The sequence below is a fragment of the Heliangelus exortis genome, chromosome 1 (assembly GCF_036169615.1).
Source record: "Heliangelus exortis chromosome 1, bHelExo1.hap1, whole genome shotgun sequence".
Lineage (NCBI taxonomy): Eukaryota > Metazoa > Chordata > Aves > Apodiformes > Trochilidae > Heliangelus > Heliangelus exortis.
The window spans coordinates 9,020,174-9,026,706 of record NC_092422.1 but is presented as its reverse complement, the minus strand read 5'-3'; positions in this window follow the sequence as shown (position 1 = coordinate 9,026,706).

The window sequence follows — 6,533 nt, the reverse complement described above, 5'->3', positions numbered from 1 at the left end:
GCGGTGAGGAGGTGAAGCAGTGAGTTTTACTCCTGTGGCTGTTTCCCACAGGGCTGTGCTAAGCCGTCCTCCAAGCAGGGAGAATGTGAGAGGAAAGAGAAAAGGTAAAAGCCACGATTTTAGAAGATTTAATGTAACAAATACTGTACCCCAATATCCAACACCCTCTGAAAGGCTGTAAAGGCTCTTCAGACATGTCCATGTGAAGGTGAGTTGACTTGCACATACCTTTGTTTCATTCCAGTTCATGGACTTAAAACTCCAAAGAATGTGTATGCACCCCAGCTACTCATTTACAGTCATGGAATCATTTAGGTTTGTAAAGGCCCCTTAAAATCATCACATCCAACCATAAACCTAGCACTGCCAAGTCTACTAAAGCATGTTCCTAGGCACCACATCTACACATCTTTTAAATACCTCCAGGGATGACTCAACCACTGCCCTGGGCAATTTGTTCCAGTGGTTGACAACCCTTTTGGTGAAGAAATTTTTCCAAATATTTAAACCTTCCTTGGTGCAACTTGACACCAATTCCTCTTGCCCTACCTCTCTCTTGTTACTTGGAAGAACAGCACAAGCTTCAAACCTTTTACACACTTGACTTTGCTGGAGCCTTTTTGAAAACCTCTTAAAATCTCCACTGTAGGGCTTTGGGAAAAACCTCTCCATTCACTTCAGTCATGACATCTGGGTTAAGGCTGTACACTTTAGGTCCACGAACATAAAGGAACATTTCACTTAGAGGTGAGCTCCTGGGCTCTGCATGGATATTCATACTCAGAATGCTCACCGTGCTGAGGTGCCAGCTAGGGAGACATGTTTAAGATGATGTTCAAGATGTAAAGTCTGTAGTTGTGATGTGTCCATGTCCACATATAGTACGGACAGCCTGCTCTCAGCAGCAAATGCAAGCACTCTACAGAACTGTTTGGGCCTGTGGAAAGCAGAAGTGTTATGAAGAACACCAACAATACAGTAGTTGCATGGTATCTGCTATTTAGGAATTTATAAATCTGGTATTCCTAAAAAGAGCAGCATGGCTGGGTCTTTTAGTTAAAGCATAAGTTTAAGAAAGTAAAACCCATTGTCCACAACTCACTGGAGGAACAACCAATTTATTGAGGAGATAATGCTACAAGTTATTCTGCAGGTCCTTCAGCATGAGAGTGGATAAGCACTAGAAAAGGCTGCCAAAAGGTGTGGCATGTATATTCTTGGAACTTTTCAGAACACCTGAACAAAGGCCTGTGCAACCTGATCTAACTAGGATGTTAAAGGAAATTAAAATGAATGTTAAATGAAATTAAAAGGCTGATCTAGTTCCCAAGTGTTACGTAGGATTAAATATATATATATATTTTTTTAAAGTAAAGAAATTCATGAATGCCAAGTCTACTATGCTGTATAACCACTGACTGAATCTGATGGTTTAGATAGAAATTATTATTACATGCTTCATGAATGAATTAAATTAGATGTATTGCTTTAAAGTGACAATAGAAAAGCAGGAAATGAAACCTAGATGACTTTTCACCTAGAAAACTTTTCTTGCGCTTTATTCTAGCTTCATATTTTCAAACTATCCAAAAGCCCAGCTTCACACTTTTCACTCATATAAAGCATACAAATAATAAGGAGGTTTATAACTTCTGTTTTCCTTTCCCATTCTATATCCTGTTCTTGTTGTATTTGCAGTAGAAATTTCATAGATAAAAGTTTCTCAGGTGCCTATAAACTAAACTGCTTTTGATTTTCACAAGTCATTGCAGAGCTTCTGAAATATCCCATTCTGCAAGGTGTCACATATGCCTATGTACGAGAAATGAAACTTGAGCTTCCTTAACGTCTTTGTCCCTATAGGTCTCTGTATAAAGAAGGCAGAATGCTGTCTGTGTCTACATGAAGCACTGAGCAATGATAAAAGTCAATGTAAATAGCAACTTCCTGATTTTAACTTTTGGTATTAATTTTTTTATTAGATTTTCATGTAGGTTTATGTCTTACAAGTACAGTGTGCTTTTAGAGGACTGTGGAGTAATAACAAGGCTGTGGTAACATTCCTTCTCCTGAAGCTCTAGTGACTGGCAGAAAAAGCAGCAGTGGCAGGACTGCTTTCCTACTGTAATGGTTCACTCATTGTGTCTCTCTCCTCTTCTGAGTTCCTTTTGTGTTCTCTTTGCTCCTCTTCCAGCTCTGCAAGGGAATCCATACTTATGCCCTTGTAGAAACAGTAATGAATTGGCCAGGGTAGCTGCCTGCTCAGGTGTGCTGTTAACTCCATTCTGTCTTGAATGTTGACAGTTATTCTTCTCAGAAATATGGCCCCATTATCTGGTGTCTGCTGATGAATTGCTGGACACTTTAGTTGCTACAGAAGTAACAGAAATGTATATCCATCTGTTTGCAGGAGAGGGTCTGGCTTTTCAAAGCATTTTGGGGTAGTGTAAAAGAAGGAACAGGAAGGTACAGTGAACTAGTGTAAAGGCATCTAAGGTTCTCTGCTACCCATGGAAAGATCTGAGGTAATTCTGGATTGGAACAATTTTTACACTCAGCCCCAATGCTGCAAGATGCAGAAAAATGCCTTCACTGGTGTAACACCTTATACTGAATGAGAGATTTTGCTATGCTTGGCTTCACAAATCAGTTTTCTGATTTTGTTCTGCTCACTGGACTGCTAATGAACTGATTCATTAGGCCTCAGTATAGTAACAAAAAATATTTACATCTCTCAACTTCACTTTGCTGCTGAGTTATGGCATTGAATTGGCCAGTGGAGGAGTCAGAGAAGCTGCCAACATGACAAAAGGTGATCCAAGGAGTATTTGTCCCTTTTGGGGCAGCAGAACGTTAAATCAGCTCAAACTTCTCTGTGCTAATGTCACCATGACAACATAAATGGCATGTTATTACTGCAGAATTAACTCCATTAAGACTGAACTGCCTTGAAGTTTTCTATGGGTAGAGAACAAGTTTTTACAGAAAGACAAAATTTCTGTGACTGTTTTCAGTTTTGTCTTCTTAGGAAATTGATCCTTCACATATAGCAGGCATAGATTCTTCTTGTAGCTCTTCTAGCAAAGACTGGAGCATGGAAAACAAGGAGAATGGAGTAGAATTAACGAACTACTACATGGTGGTCCTTCCACATATTAGGGCATAGCTGATATCAATACATTTGCCTTTCTGCTCTGAGAAATCAATAAATGTTGCAAGTGCCTTAAGGTGATCTTCCGAATAATTTTTGCTTTCCTCATAGCTGTCCTAGGGTATTCTGAAACTGACTAATATCCTAGTTTTGTCATGATTCAGGAGAAAAGTCTAAGGTTTGGGTTTTTTTCCCTGTGCTTACAACTTAAATTGCATTGCCTGTTAAATACTCATCTTTACTTCTGGTGAGTCACCATTAGGTGATAAGCTGTATTCTTTGAATTTTATAGAATAGTGGGGTTGCTGTGATTATCACTGCTATATGTGTTTTGACAATTTTATCTGCTCCTAACTGTTTATTAAGATCTTCTATTGCAGCTGGAAGAAATTTAGCACATGCAGTCAGTAGCGGGGATCCGTTTCAATTCTGTTCATGAGCAAGACATAGTGGCTTTAAATTTTAAAAACAAGTTAAAAAAAGACACTCCTGTTATGGACATTTGTGTTTGTTATGTGATTGCATTGTAATGTGAAGTATGAAGCTTATTTTTTTTAATAGTTTCCTGTTGTGAGTTTTATTTTCTCAGAAATGAGAGGCTAATAATTCTCAGTGGGATTTTTTTTTCTGGTCAGATGTAAGAAGTAAATATTTGCTCTAGAAGTTTACAATGTCTGTTTCAATTTTTGTCCTATTCAGAATAATTCTGTGTTTGAAGATTTCATGCTCTTTTATTTCTTTTTATTTCTTTTATTATATGGAGAAATGAAAGCCTTTGGTAGCACCATTTCACTTGGGTAGTTTGAAGCACTTTAAGCAGAGTGCTTCTTTTGATCCCCATTGAGTCTGAGGTAAAGAGTCTTTCTGACCTGTCTGACTAAAGTCATGAGTAGACAGGAGGGTCTCCCATTTCTCAGCCTCATGTCCTGACTAGAAGACTATAGTAACTTCCCTGAATCCAAAGCCTGTTTTATTCTTTATGTCTACACTTGATTACCACATGATGAATTAACTAGTTCTTGGTCTTTGCTACTACTGTTACTGCAAAAACAAGTTGATTTGACAAAGGCCGTGATGAACTGTCTACATGTAGAAAAAAATGTTACCAAGGAAAGTTCAACTTACTGTATCATAATTTCTGTCAGTAAAAAGTGGGGAGGTTTATTCCCCCGTTCATCTCCATTTTTCAACCACTACCATTCCTTGACAAATATCCCAAAAGACCTGTTCCCCAGACACCTAAATACCTCACTGGTTTTTGGTACTGCACTCAAATCTGTAGCGTTGGCCTAAATCACAGCAGTCTCACTCTGGTCTCTTCAGAAATAAACTTCACTATTGTTATATTGGAATGTACACAAATAAATCAGACTCCTGAACTTTGTGTGATCAACATTTGAAGCACAAACTGAAGTAAACTCAACCTCCTGATAAAAAAAAAAAAAAAAAAAGCAATTGAGAGAGCAATAAAAGGATATGCAACTGTAGAAAAAAATATGAGCAAAGGACAGAGTTCAGATCAAAGACAGAAGCTGAAGAAAGGCAAGGCAAGAAAAACCATTTTCCTGTGAAAGGCCTGCAGTATAAGGGCAAAAATGCTTTCTCCTGCCCTGACCTCTAAAGAGAAGTCATCAGTTCTTTGAATCTCCATGTGAAAAGGAAGCCCTAACATCTGTTTCTCATGTTCGGTCAGTGAATTCAATATTGTTTGTAGAAAGAAATTCATTTCAAGTATACAGTCACGTTGGCTGTTCTACCTAACAGTACAAGAAAACCCCTCTTCTGCTGAGACTTCTTATGTTGAAAATGCATCATTACAGTGGAGCTTGAACCAAGCACAAAACTAAATTGATTCAAATGGCAGTCTTGATAGATTGCAGGGTGAATGAAATTGGATCTGTGAGGTCCACTTCTCCCATCAGTCACTACAAGATTAATTACTTCAGTGGTAAACACCCTTTCTTCTTCTCTTGTTGAGATACCTAAATAATTTCAACAGTGCTGTTGTTCAGTAAAGATTACCATCTGTCTCTCTGCCTTGAAATACAAGCTTAATGAAGTTAGTGTTTCTGAAGGTACCTTCCATGTCTACTTTTAATTTTCTTTGTCTTTGAATGGCTGGCACAATTCATGTTTTGGTCTATTTTCATTGCTGAATATCATCTCAAAGAAGATCTCACGTGTCCTTCAAGTGCTATGTGAGAAGTGAAAACATGTCCTCCACCTCTGTGGTTGAAGACTGCACTGGAAGTAATTATGGCAGCAGATAACCTGTGGTGATCAGTTGAGTATGTCCTGCCTGAATCTTACTGGTGACACAGCATTCAACTCTGACAAAGTATTTAGTATTAGAGCATTTAACTTGCAGGTTCTTGTCCTCCAGTGGTTGCTGCTGATCAGTAAAATTAATGTGGACTTGAGGGTTTTTTTTTATGAAGACCATTTAAAGAAACCCATTAATGAGAAGTTACAGGATCTTTCACGAATGCTAAGGATCAGCCAACCTGAAAAGGTTGGCTGTATTCTGCATTCAAATCTGTAAATGTGATAATATGAATAAAATTACTTTTCTGTAGAGCTAATGTGACATTTCCTGTGCTATATTATTAATTTAGGAGTTATAGGAGCCTACATAGGAGCTTACACCCTCAGATGGGACTAGTACTATGCAAATGTAGGAATGCCTGTGAAATGTGGCACTGTAACCATACATAACTTTTGTATGAGTATTTTACCAAAAGGTGTAATTATTTCTTCCTCACCTGAATAGCTTAAAGGTAGTCTGACTTACTGTAGCATTACATTTACTCCTTGGAGATATTGTGTTCTATACTTGAAACCCAGAGGGTGAATCCTTTAGAGACCCCTGCAGAGGGGAGTTAAGAAAGAAACGTTGCTGATAGCAACTTGTTCTTCTCCTGAAACAAACCACAGTTACTTGGAAAGACAGCCAAGAAATATGAAATGTGAGGAGAATGAGTGGAAAGCTTGTATATCAGTATTTTGAAAACACAAATGAAACAGCCTTAAATTCCATCAGTCCTTCTGATGCTCTTGGCCACTGCAATATCAGCTTCTGGACACCATGGTCAATCAGTACCATCTGTTACTGTCTAACAATTTTGTCTAAACTCTACAGGATCTAGTGATGTGCTGATACGAGGATGGTGAGGGTGGCATTCTCTGTAGGGTTGGTGTTCTTCTAGACAAAGGATGAGGACCATATGTGAATCTCTTGGTCTTGTACATGCATCTATTTTAAGTCTTTTTACAAGTAGTTTGTGAATAAATTACGAGGGAGAGTGAAGGATAATGCAGTAACTGAAGATTTCTGGAAGCAAAAGGTGACAGAGAAGAAATTTTCTGAGAGTTTGCATATATA